The 14,176-nt window shown below is 40.3% G+C and overlaps 1 long non-coding RNA gene across 1 annotated transcript; it reads right to left on the minus strand.

The window, feature by feature from the left end:
* Positions 1 to 9,403: 9,403 nt before the first annotated feature.
* On the minus strand, positions 9,404 to 13,816 carry LOC143682368 (uncharacterized). The gene is made up of 3 exons (XR_013175097.1): positions 13,684 to 13,816; positions 12,007 to 12,226; positions 9,404 to 9,877 (listed from the first exon to the last, which is right to left on the minus strand). It is a non-coding gene; the product is annotated as an uncharacterized LOC143682368 (long non-coding RNA).
* Between the last annotated feature and the right edge of the window lie 360 nt (positions 13,817 to 14,176).

Consider the following 14,176-nt stretch of genomic DNA (forward strand, 5'->3'; position numbering starts at 1 on the left):
TGAGGGACAAAATTGAAGGGGAACATTTCTATCTGAGGTCCTCATTCCTTCTTAGTGACTCTCTATGTACATATTTACTGTGCATTGCAAAAGTGAGAAGTTTCACATTTATATACATTTGGCAATAAACAAAGCTAACTAGGTAAAACATGCTTCCTGGTTTAAAGACAATTTTAAAACTGAAGTCCTAAAAACAGAGATGGTATGAACTTATCAAAGGCTAAAATATCTCTATCGATTTCCTTATATAAGCTATTTTTAGGAAACATAAGTATCCATTTAGCTATGTTTTAAATCTGTAATATGTTTTCATATTCAAAGGTATATTCACATATACCCATCTCTAAAATAATGCTTCTTTATGCTGGCTGAGAAGCAGAACAATTTTAAAATGATAACTTTTAGTGCGATCAAACAGCTGATAAAATGGCAGGTTTGCTCCTCTGAGAAGATTACTATGCTGATAAAGCCAAGTTTGCAGGTTTGATCCCTAAGTGGGTCAGCCTACTTTGCTACAGGCAGCGTGGCAGCCCCTGGCCTGACAGCTGCCAATGGGAGCCAGCAGTCATAAGAAGAAGCCTGGAAAAATGTGTAGGTGAAGCAGAGCCAGCTCAGCGTCACTGCCGGAAACCACATCATCTCCAAGTCAGGTGATGCTTCTTCATTGGAGTTTCTCTTGTAAATAAAAGAGAGACCTAGCTTCCAAATGATGATGCAGTTGACACAAGTCAGAGTAGAAATCCAACCTCCAGAAGCCTACTCCAGATGAGATGTCAACAATTATCAGAACTAGTAATCAATTGTTGATTTGATGAGGGCAACACAAAGAATGGCAGGGGATGTGGGGAGACCCCAAATAATGTATAAATTCAATTATAATGTATACTTTACCAACTTCCATAAAAGATTGGCTGCAGCTCAAACTAAAGGAAAATATGTCTATCAGCTGGGAAATTATGGGAATAGAGAATTCCCAAGTTAGAACAAACCAAAGCTATCAAAGCATTTTTTTTTTTTTTTTTTTTTTTTTTTTTTTTTTTTTTATTAACGGAAAGAAAAAAAAGAAATTAACACAACATTTAGAAATCATACCATTCTACATATGCACTCAGTAATTCTTAACATCATCACATAGATGCATGATCATTGTTTCTTAGTACATTTGCATCAGTTTAGAGGAACTAGCAACACAACAGAAAAAGATATAAAATGTCAATATAAAGAAAAGAAATAAAAGTAGTAGTAATAGTAAAAAACAACAACAACAAACAAACCAACAAGCAAACAAAAACAAAAAAAACCCTATACCTCAGATGCAGCTTCATTCAGTATTTTAACATGATTACTTTACAATTAGGTATTATTGTGCTGTCCATTTTTGAGTTTTTGTATCTAGTCCTGTTGCACAATCTGTATCCCTTCAGCTTCAATTACCCATTGTCTTACCCTGTTTCTAACTCCTGCTGAACTCTGTTACCAATGACATATTTCAAGTTTATTCTCGAATGTCCGTTCACAACAGTGGGACCATACAGTATTTGTCCTTTAGTTTTTGGCTGGATTCACTCAGCATAATATTCTCTAGGTCCATCCATGTTATTACATGGTTCACAAGTTTATCTTGTCTTAAAGCTGCATAATATTCCATCGTATGTATATACCACAGTTTGTTTAGCCACTCTTCTGTTGATGGAGATTTTGGCTGTTTCCATCTCTTTGCAATTGTAAATAACGCTGCTATAAACATTGGTGTGCAAATGTCCGTTTGTGTCTTTGCCCTTAAGTCCTTTGAGTAGATACCTAGCAATGGTATTGCTGGGTCGTATGGCAATTCTATATTCAGCTTTTTGAGGAACCGCCAAACTGCCTTCCACAGTGGTTGCACCCTTTGACATTCCCACCAACAGTGAATAAGTGTGCCTCTTTCTCCGCATCCTCTCCAGCACTTGTCATTTTCTGTTTTGTTGATAATGGCCATTCTGGTGGGTGTGAGATGATATCTCATTGTGGTTTTGATTTGCATTTCTCTAATGGCCAGGGACATTGAGCATCTCTTCATGTGCCTCTTGGCCATCCGTATTTCTTCTTCTGGTAGGTGTCTGTTTAAGTCTTTTTCCCATTTTGTAATTGGGTTGGCTGTCTTTTTGTTGTTGAGTTGAATAATCTCTTTATAAATTCTGGATACTAGACCCTTATCTGATATGTCATTTCCAAATATTGTCTCCCATTGTGTAGGCTGTCTTTCTACTTTCTTGATGAAGTTCTCTGATGCACAAAAGTGTTTAATTTTGAGAAGCTCCCATTTATTTATTTCCTTCTTCAGTGTTCTTGCTTTAGGTTTAAGGTCCATAAAACCACCTCCAGTTGTAAGATCCATAAGATATCTCCCAACATTTTCCTCTAACTGTTTTATGGTCTTAGACCTAATGTTTAGATCTTTGATCCATTTTGAGTTAACTTTTGTATAGGGTGTGAGAGATGGGTCTTCTTTCATTCTTTTGCATATGGATATCCAGTTCTCTAGGCACCATTTATTGAAGAGACTGTTCTGTCCCAGGTGAGTTGGCTTGACTGCCTTATCAAAGATCAAATGTCCATAGATGAGAGGGTCTATATCTGAGCACTCTATTCGATTCCATTGGTCGATATATCTATCTTTATGCCAATACCATGCTGTTTTGACCACTGTGGCTTCATAATATGCCTTAAAGTCAGGCAGCGCGAGACCTCCAGCTTCGTTTTTTTTCCTCAAGATGTTTTTAGCAATTCGGGGTACCCTGCCCTTCCAGATAAATTTGCTTATTGGTTTTTCTATTTCTGAAAAATATGTTGTTGGGATTTTGATTGGTATTGCATTGAATCTGTAAATCAATTTAGGTAGGATTGACATCTTAACTATATTTAGTCTTCCAATCCATGAACACGGTACGCCCTTCCATCTATTTAGGTCTTCTGTGATTTCTTTTAACAGTTTTTTGTAGTTTTCTTTATATAGGTTTTTTGTCTCTTTGGTTAAATTTATTCCTAGGTATTTTATTCTTTTAGTTGCAATTGTAAATGGGATTCGTTTCTTGATTTCTACCTCAGCTTGTTCATTACTAGTGTATAGAAAAGCTACAGATTTTTGAATGTTGATCTTGTAGCCTGCTACTTTGCTGTACTCATTTATTAGCTCTAGTAATTTTGTTGTGGATTTTTCTGGGTTTTCTACATATAGTATCATATCGTCTGCAAACAGTGATAGTTTTACTTCTTCCTTTCCAATTTTGATGCCTTGTATTTCTTTTTCTTGCCTAATTGCTCTGGCTAGAACTTCCAACACAATGTTGAATAATAGTGGTGATAGTGGACATCCTTGTCTTGTTCCTGACCTTAGGGGGAAAGTTTTCAATTTTTCCCCATTGAGGATGATATTAGCTGTGGGTTTTTCATATATTCCCTCTATCATTTTAAGGAAGTTCCCTTGTATTCCTATCTTTTGAAGTGTTTTCAGCAGGAAAGGATGTTGAATCTTGTCAAATGCCTTCTCTGCATCAATTGAGATGATCATGTGATTTTTCTGCTTTGATTTGTTGATATGGTGTATTACATTAATTGATTTTCTTATGTTGAACCATCCTTGCATACCTGGGATGAATCCTACTTGGTCATGATGTATAATTCTTTTAATGTGTTGCTGGATACGATTTGCTAGAATTTTATTGAGGATTTTTGCATCTGTATTCATTAGAGAGATTGGTCTGTAGTTTTCTTTTTTTGTAATATCTTTGCCTGGTTTTGGTATGAGGGTGATGTTGGCTTCATAGAATGAATTAGGTAGTTTTCCCTCCACTTCGATTATGTTGAAGAGTTTGAGGAGAGTAGGTACTAATTCTTTCTGGAATGTTTGATAGAATTCACATGTGAAGCCGTCTGGTCCTGGACTTTTCTTTTTAGGGAGGTTTTGAATAACTAATTCAATCTCTTTACTTGTGATTGGTTTGTTGAGGTCGTCTATTTCTTCTTGAGTCAAAGTTGGTTGTTCATGTCTTTCCAGGAACCTGTCCATTTCTTCTAAATTGTTGTATTTATTAGCGTAAAGTTGTTCATAGTATCCTGTTATTACCTCCTTTATTTCTGTGAGGTCAGTAGTTATGTCTCCTCTTTCATTTCTAATCTTATTTATTTGCATCCTCTCTCTTCTTCTTTTTGTCAATCTTGCTAAGGGCCCATCAATCTTGTTGATTTTCTCATAGAACCAACTTCTGGTCTTATTGATTTTCTCTATTGTTTTCATGTTTTCAATTTCATTTATTTCTGCTCTAATCTTTGTTATTTCTTTCCTTTTGCTTGCTTTGGGATTAGTTTGCTGTTCTTTCTCCAGTTCTTCCAAGTGGACAGTTAATTCCTGCATTTTTGCCTTTTCTTCTTTTCTGATAAAGGCATTTAGGGCAATAAATTTCCCTCTTAGCACTGCCTTTGCTGCGTCCCATAAGTTTTGATATGTTGTGTCTTCATTTTCATTTGCCTCTAGGTATTTACTAATTTCTCTTGCAATTTCTTCTTTGACCCACTTGTTGTTTAAGAGTGTGTTGTTGAGCCTCCATGTATTTATGAATTTTCTGGCACTCCGCCTATTATTGATTTCCAACTTCATTCCTTTATGATCCGAGAAAGTGTTGTGTATGATTTCAATCTTTTTAAATTTGTTAAGACTTGCTTTGTGACCCAGCATATGGTCTATCTTTGAGAATGATCCATGAGCACTTGAAAAAAAGGTGTATCCTGCTGTTGTGGGATGTAATGTCCTATAAATGTCTGTTAAGTCAAGTTCATTTATAGTAATATTCAGGTTCTCTATTTCTTTATTGATCCTCTGTGTAGATGTTCTGTCCATTGATGAGAGTGGTGAATTGAAGTCTCCAACTATTATGGTATATGTGTCTATTTCCCTTTTCAGTGTTTGTAGTGTATTCCTCACGTATTTTGGGGCATTCTGGTTCGGTGCGTAAATATTTATGATTGTTATGTCTTCTTGTTTAATTGTTCCTTTTATTAGTATATAGTGTCCTTCTTTGTCTCTTTTAACTGTTTTACATTTGAAGTCTAATTTGTTGGATATTAGTATAGCCACTCCTGCTCTTTTCTGGTTGTTGTTTGCATGAAATATCTTTTCCCAACCTTTCACTTTCAACCTATATTTATCTTTGGGTCTAAGATGTGTTTCCTGTAGACAGCATATAGAAGGATCCTGTTTTTTAATCCATTCTGCCAGTCTATGTCTTTTAATTGGGGAATTCAGTCCATTGACATTTAGAGTTATTACTGTTTGGATAATATTTTCCTCTACCATTTTGCCTTTTGTATTATATATATCATATCTGTCTTTCCTTCTTTCTACACTTTTCTCCATGTCTCTCTCTTCTGTCTTTTTGTATCTGACTCTAGTGCTTCCTTTAGTATTTCTTGCAAAGCTGGTCTCTTGGTCACAAATTCTCTTAGTGACTTTTTGTCTGAGAATGTTTTAAATTCTCCCTCATTTTTGAAGGACAATTTTGCTGGATATAGGAGTCTTGGCTGGCAGTTTTTCTCTTTTAGTAACTTAAATATATCATCCCACTGTCTTCTAGCTTCCATGGTTTCTGCTGAGAAATCTACACATAGTCTTATTGGGTTTCCCTTGTATGTGACGGATTGTTTTTCTCTCGCTGCCTTCAAGATCCTCTCTTTCTCTTTGACCTCTGACATTCTAACTAGTAAGTGTCTTGGGGAACGCCTATTTGTGTCTAATCTCTTTGGGGTGCGCTGCACTTCTTGGATCTGTAATTTTAGGTCTTTCATAAGAGTTGGGAAATTTTCAGTGATAATTTCTTCCATTAGTTTTTCTCCTCCTTTTCCCTTCTCTTCTCCTTCTGGGATACCCACTACACGTATATTTGTACGGTTCACATTGTCCTTGAGTTCCCTGATACCTTGTTCAAATTTTTCCATTCTTTTCCGGATAGTTTCTGTTTCTTTTTGGAGTTCAGATGTTTCATCCTCCAAATCACTAATTCTATCTTCTGTTTCTTTAAATCTGTCATTGTAGGTATCCATTGTTTTTTCCATCTTTTTTACTTTATCTTTCACTTCCATAAGTTCTGTGATTTGTTTTTTCAGTTTTTCTATTTCTTCTTTATGTTCAGCCCATGTCTTCTTCATGTCCTCCCTCAATTTATCGATTTCGTTTTTGAAGAGGTTTTCCATTTCTGTTCGTATATTCAGCATTAGTTGTTTCAGCTCCTGTATCTCATTTGAACTATTGGTTTCTTCGTTTGACTGGGCCATATGTTCAATTTTCTGAGCGTGATCCGTTATCTTCTGCTGGCGTCTGGGCATTTAGTCAGATTTCCCCGGGTGTTCGACCCCACAGGTTGAAAGATTTTTCTGCACAGTCTCTGGGTTCTGTTCTTCCTATCCTGCCCAGTAGGTGGCACACGTGGCACACGCCTGTCTGTGGGTTCCACCAGCGAAAGTTGTTGTGGGTCCCTCTACTCTGGAAAACTCTCGCCGTAGGGGAGGTTCGGCAACCGAAGCGTCTTGGAAGAATGCCAGCCGGCCCGGGGTTCCAAACGCGGGGAGGGTCGCCGGCTGTCGCAGCACAGGAGAGCGTCCGGCCAAATTAGCTAGTCGGCCCGGGGCACCAAGCGTGGCGGGAGGGCGCCAGCTGTCGCAGCCCGGGAGAGTGCACTGCTCCCAGCCGACGGGGGAGTCACGTGTTTGGAAGGGATCCCCCGGTCACTGCTCTCCGCAGTCTGGGGATTTCCGACCCAACTATCTCAGTTGTTCCGGGGGGCCTCGTGTGGTAGGGGCACCAGCCGCCGCGGCCTAAGGGGACCGCCTGTCCAATTCTACCAGCTGGCCTGGGAAGGTGGAAGGGAGGGACTCCGGTCGCTTGCTGTCCCACCCAGGAAAGCCCGTGCCCCTTGGTGATCTCACCGGAGCTGGTTCTCCCAGATAGTCAGCCGTTCCAGGATGGGGTACGCTGTCCCTTTGATTTCCCTCGTGGCTCCGGGAGCTGCTCTGTATTATCTCCACTCCCCCAGTAGTTGTTCTGGAGGAGGAAAGGTGAGGGCGGCAAGGCTGTCGAGGCTGGTGGCGGAGGAGCACGGTGAAGGTGGGGGAAGAGGGCACCGTGTTGGTTGGAGAGCAGCCGGAGCAGGAGGGGGAGGAGGGGGGTAGGGAGGTCGGGCGGCTCGGCTGCTGCGGGGCGCGTGCGCCGCGCGGCGGTCCGGCGGAGAGAGAGAGGGGGTAGGGAGGTCGGGCGGCTCGGCTGCTGTGGGGCGCGTGCGCCGCGCGGCGGTCCGGCGGAGAGAGAGAGGGGGTAGGGAGGTCGGGCGGCTCGGCTGCTGCGGGGCGCGTGCGCCGCGCGGCGGTCCGGCGGAGAGAGAGAGGGGGTAGGGAGGTCGGGCGGCTCGGCTGCTGCGGGGCGCGTGCGCCGCGCGGCGGTCCGGCGGAGAGAGAGAGGGGGTAGGGAGGTCGGGCGGCTCGGCTGCTGCGGGGCGCGTGCGCCGCGCGGCGGTCCGGCGGAGAGAGAGAGGGGGTAGGGAGGTCGGGCGGCTCGGCTGCTGCGGGGCGCGTGCGCCGCGCGGCGGTCCGGCGGAGAGAGAGAGGGGGTAGGGAGGTCGGGCGGCTCGGCTGCTGCGGGGCGCGTGCGCCGCGCGGCGGTCCGGCGGAGAGAGAGAGGGGGGTAGGGAGGTCGGGCGGCTCGGCTGCTGCGGGGCGCGTGCGCCGCGCGGCGGTCCGGCGGAGAGAGAGAGGGGGTAGGGAGGTCGGGCGGCTCGGCTGCTGCGGGGCGCGTGCGCCGCGCGGCGGTCCGGCGGAGAGAGAGTCAAAGCATTTTTAACTTATAAAGGGAGAGATCATGTGCCAAAGTTTTATTTAACTCATTAATGAGGGATCCAGCAGGATAGTCTAAGACAATTCAAAAGAGCATTTGACGGGTTCGATTCCCGGTGCTTGCCCATGTAAAAAAAAAAAAAAAAGAGCATTTGAAAAATTGAAATTCTTTTATTCAGTAGGAAATAAACAAAAGCTGAAATGAAGTGCCAGATTAGATACAAAACTGGTTAAATACTACAGAGGAATAATATCATCACACCTTCCTAATATCACATAATTGTAAATGGCCCCCAATTAATTGTGAAAACAAAGCTATGTGACCCTTAGAGTTGTGATTCTCAAACTTGCCTGCAGACTAGAAACTTCTAGGGAGTTTTAAAAAACACTGATAACTAGGTTTAATCCCCAGAAATTCTGATTTAATTGGAAAAGAGTGATGCCTGAGCATCAGGATTTTTTAAATCTCCCCAGATGATTCTGCTATGCAACCAAGTTTGAGAACCGCGGCTCTAGAGACTGAAACGGACTTTTAAATGGGACTTTAACAATTTAAATTTTTAGGACTTCAGTTTTAAAATTGTTAAATTAAAAAATTTAACAATTTTCCCCTAGCACCTCGCTTCTCAAAATGTAATCCCTGTTCTAGCAGCACTGGCAGTGTTCCAAATTCAGAATCTAGGACCCCACCCCAGACGAACTGAATAAAATTCAACATTTAACAACATTCTGAGTTGTTCCAGCTAACTTGAAAGCTTGAGAATTGGTCCTACAGCATGCCTTATTTCCAATTTTAGAACATTTTTCTTACGGTAACACCAACAGGAAATTGCCACCATATGAAGACAGTAAAATAGAAGAAATAGGCAGATCTCTCTTAAAAGCCTCACATATCCCTTTCATGTCCCGAATTCTGAAGACAGGAATCAACTTTAAACTAAAAACCTGCAGGAAATCAGTCAACGGGCCCGCTTCGCAGACTCAGCAGCCACCCTGGGACCCTGCGGAAAGAGCCGGAATACATAAGATCAGCGGATGAGTGCTTAAGGGAGCTTAAAGTTAAACGTGACGTTTTATGATGTTTTATGGAGGCATCAATTACCTTTACTAAGAGCTAGTGGAGATTGGGAGTGGAGGGTGGGACAGGGGAGGTTTCAACCACGGCAGTCATTTCTGTCCATCTGGGAGCGGACAGAAGATTGCAGCCTGGAAATAAATTAATAGAAACACCGCATTTGACTGCCTAATCAGAAACCGAATACAAAATTTTCACAGAAAAAAATTTAGGCAACTTACGCAATTTCAAATTGCTAACATTTTGGAAGCCAACCTTTGGGTTGAAAGATTGATAAAGGAGCTCACTGCATTTTGAATATGTGGGAATAAAATTTAAGACGCAGTTATCAGATTTAAAAAAAAAAAACTTCTATGTGGCTATTGATGCCTACAAAAAGGGAAAGAATGTTCCAAAATGGAACGCTTATTTCACCATGAATATTCATTGTGACATGTAAGTACAATAACTAGTAAATCCTGGGCTTTCAAAGTCACTACTGTTGTAGAATTCAAACATTTCTTTATTCAGAATACAATAATTGAGTACTTGGTACTTTCCTAGGTATACGATGGTAAACAAAAAAAATAGTACCTGAAGCACGGTCTACTGGGGAACAAAATATTTAAAAGATGAATAAAATAACAGATGTACAAAATTTGGTAAGTTGATGAAAGAAAAGAACAGGATGATTTTGATGAAAAGGATTCATTCAGTGTATAACTAAATATGAATAATATCTAAAACTTTATACAACTTTATAAATAAGTTCCCAAGTAAATAGTTTGTCATAAAATATATAAATTAGCAGCTATATGATTAATTAGGGCTACCAAAGGCTGCTTAACTTCTCAAATGACAGGAAAAATCCACAAGTTCTAATAATGCTTCTCTGACTTTTGCTTTACTGTAAAGGAAGCAGTGGTTTTCTCTGAGCAGCTCAATTTCCAAGTGCCTTCCAGAGTCCTAAAAATCACACAGAAAGAGACTTTAGTTAGGGCCTAGAAGGTGACACATAAATATTGATTCAGATGCTTCAAATGCTCTCTGCACTACATATGGAAATAAATACAGAGAGAGTGTGTGTGATAGTGTATATCTTTATCCAATTTTAAAGATGTTGGCATGGTATCGTACGTCTCATTAGACTTGTTAGGGAACTGCAAATAATACTGCAAATGAAAAGATAAAAAGCTGCCATGTGATAAAAGGGTTGTTTGGGTTTTTTTTATTTCAGTTTTATTTCCTGTTTCACCAAGGGCCATTTAAATGCTCTGCTCTCTCTGGATAATATTTTTAATTCTTATTATATTTCATTTCAGCAATGGTTGTGACTATCATCTTTTGTAGTATTCAGCCAGAATGCCTCCCTTTTCCTTAACTCATTCCTTGCCTTCATTATTTCTGACTCCTCCGACCCTTAGCTCTAAACGTCAGTTCCTGCACATCTTTTCCTCTCCTCTTTGCTCACTGATGGCCAATTTGAAACATGCTTCTCATGTTGTGATCCTTACAGTACATAGATCAAAAACACATATTCTCAGTGCTTTTCAGAGCCCAGGAAAAGAGGAAAAGTTGCCAGAGATAGTTCAGCCATGAAAGGTACCTACACATAATATGGAACTGGGTCAAGTAAAGGGTCCTTCTATATTGCCAACTTCTAATTTTTAATTTCTAAATGAACAGAACAAAAGGAAGATAATGTATGAACTTTCTTAAGGAAAGCTTCCTTTCTCAAGGAAAATGGGAGAAAAATGAAGGTTTTCTATTATTAAACAGAAATGGATAATGGTGAGCATTCAAACTACAGGAATGTTTAATTCATTGATATAACAAAAATATTACCTATTGATGTCATTACCATGACAAGGCCCTGTGTTAGATACAGGATGTACATTACTGAATGACATATACAGCTCCTGCCCTTATGGAGTTTACTGACCAATAGGATGAACAGATAGTAGGTTGATAATAAGAGCAATAATAATTGTAAGTTTATCAAAGTGCTAGGAAAGAAAAGGGCATGCTGTGATAAAGAATAATGGGGGGTACTTCAATAGGGTATTCACATCCTCTCTTACTTAGTTGAGACCCTACCCTTCCTACTGAGAATAAATCAACACCACAAGCTCTGCTTCCCTTACAGCCCAACTGAGATCCCAATATCTGCACTTGCAAAATTCATTTCCAACTGCCTGAAGTCGAAGCTAAATTTACCATATCTTTTTTAACCTGTTTCAGCTCTTGGGTCTAATACCACCCTGGAGGGTGGGTCCTATGTCAGTCTTTTTAGCTAACAGATTATAAAACCCAGTCTCCTGAAAGACAAATCACTTTTGGTCTGTAATTTCAGGTTTTAAAAGTATTCTCCTACCCAGGGCGGGCCGCGGTGGCTCAGCGGGCAGGGGTGCTTGCCTGCCATGCCGGAAGACCCCGGTTCGATTCCCGGCCCCAGCCCATGTAAAAAACAAACAAACAAACAAAATATAATAAAACAAGAAAATGTTTAAAGATGCTTCCCTTTCTTCCTCCCTTCCATCCTTCCTTCCTTCTCTCTGTCTTTCCTTCCCTTCCTCCCTCTCTCTTAAAAAAAAAAAAAAAAAGTATTCTCCTACCCAAACTGATCATTTGACTCAGGATTTCTCAACAATGGCACTGTTGACATTTGGGCCAGATAATTCTGTTGTGGGAAGCTGTCCGGTGCATTGTAGGATATTTACAGCATCCCTGACCTCTACCCACTAGAGGCCATAACAGCTCCCTCCAAGTTGTGACAACCAAAATGTCTCCAGAATTTGACAAATGTCCCCTGGGGTACAAAACTTTTACCCATCGATTACCACTAGTTTAATGCTTTTGCAACTCCGTTGCGAGGTAGAAATGCCACTTTAATTAGGGCTTTAAGCTACACGGGCAGTCCTTCACCCAGTTTTATACAAGGTACGAAGTTTAAGTTCTCATGAGAAATTAATATTCAACAATTTGTCATTTATCAAAACTATAACATCAATAAACAGCTAAATATAAACATTAAAAATGTGTTGAAGCATTGGAGCAAGGGGTAAAATAAACGACATTTGAAGCCACAGTCTTACCCTGTGGGTGACATTTCTCCAGGTCATGTGCCTGACTCCAGGCTGAGCTGGCACCTCAGCTACTCTGCTTTAATTGCCTTAGCTGCTGCCACCTCTGCCACTCTAACAAGAAAGCATTCTTTTTGCCAGTAGTCACTGAGAAGGGTTGGTCTGCTGGCTCTCACTTGTACTCAGCCTCTATGTCTTCAACATGTTTGCTTCCAAATGGATAAAGCTGGAGCTAAAAGAAATTAACAAAGGAAGAAGTTAAGACATGCCTTTGAAAGATGGGCAGAGAGCACATCCTGGGATTGCTCCTGTTAGGACAGTAACTTCCCACCTAATCAAAGGAGTAATGAGAGCTCCTTTCCATCTCTGCTTGAGCCAAGAGCTTAATAAAATAATTTGCAATAATGCTAAATTAAGAGATGAGTAATCTCTCCACAATCCATCCCAGGTACGCTTATCAACTTGCAACTTATACTAACACATTAAGATAGATCCATAAAAACTGTCACTTAAAATATTTTGACAAGATTTCAAATCAGGGATTTACATGAAAAGGTATAATGGATATTTAAAAGTAGGAATTCATAGAGCAAAAAACGGAAAATTCTTAAGAAAACAACTATCTTGTTTTAAAAGGCTTTCCATAGGGAAAGTAAGCATTCCCCAGAATTGCTTGGCTATTTCTTATGAAGGTAAATTACATTTACCCTATGACCAGCAATTTCACTCCAAGGTAGTTATCCAAGCAAAATGAAAACAAATGTCCACAAAAGACTCTACAAGGATGTTTATAACAGCCTAATTCATAATAACCTAAAACTGGAAACAATTCAGATGTCCCTCACCTGAAGAACGGGAAATCAAATAATGGCTTATTCCTACAATGAAATACTACTTAGCAATAAAAAAGAGCAAACTATTGATATAAGCAACAAAAGGTAATTATTTATAATACAGACATCATGCTGAGCAAAAGTCGCAAAACAGTAATTTATTTGAAATTCTAGACAAGTAAAACTCATTCATGTAATAGAAATCAAAAAATGGATACATCTGAGAGAAGGGATTGATTAGAAAGAGAAAGGGACATAGAAAATTTTCTGGGGTGATGGAATTCTTCTGCATCTTGTTTCAGAAGATAGTTACATAAGCTTATACAATTATCAACTTATTGAACTGTACACCTAAGAACTGTATATACAAAAATATATATCCTACTTATTTTATAAAATTAAAAAATTGTAAAAGTAAAAATCATAATTCCTCCACCTGAAGATAATTGTCAACCTGCTAGAAAATCTCTCTCTCCATTGTGATTATCCTTCCATGTTTCCTGAGCCTCTAAACTTCAGAATGCCTCAGGACTGAGTCCCTGTTTGAACCACTTTTCTTCCCTCTTTGGATGCACTGTCTCTGAGATTTAATCTACCTCACGGCTTTGAATACCACCTGCATGGTAATGGTGCCCAAAATTGTATCTCTGGCTCTTTTCTGCCTACTTGATATCTCCACTTGGCTGCCTAATACACATCTTACATTTTATATAAAATTTAAAAGCCCAAATCTGTCATCAGACCTACCCTTAACTCAGTCTTTTTCCCATATCAGTAAAAAAGGAACCCACTCTTCCTGTGGTTCAAACCTAAGCCTCAGAGTTTTGCGGTAGTTCTCTCTTTCTCTTATATTCACTTATTCAAGACTCCGATGATTCTCATCCTCTCATTGCTACCAATCTCTCTGAGGCACCATCATTTCCACCTTGAATAATCATAAGGCTCTAACTTGCCTCTCTGCTTCCACCTGTCCTCCCCAGCAGTCTCTTCTCCACACAGCAGGCAAAGTGTTCCAATTAGTATAGAAGTCAGAACATGCTACAATGTAGGAAGTCCTGAACTGGCTTTGGCCTCACTCAGAGTTGATAGTCTACCAAGGCCTTATAAGGCCTGTACTTTTCAAAGCCCACTTATCTCTTAGCTCTCATCACCTTCTACCATCACCCTCCATCACTCTACTCTCCTTCAGTTACACTTCCCTTTTTGTTTTTTCTTGAACATGCAAAGTATGCACTCACTTCAGGGCATTTGCACTTGCTGTTCCATACATCTGGAAACTTTGCCCCCAAGATGTCTTGGTTACTTCCCCCTTCATACCCTTCAAGTCTTACTTAAATGTCATCTCAGCC

Source organism: Tamandua tetradactyla, chromosome 5 (genome assembly GCF_023851605.1).
Source record: "Tamandua tetradactyla isolate mTamTet1 chromosome 5, mTamTet1.pri, whole genome shotgun sequence".
NCBI lineage: Eukaryota > Metazoa > Chordata > Mammalia > Pilosa > Myrmecophagidae > Tamandua > Tamandua tetradactyla.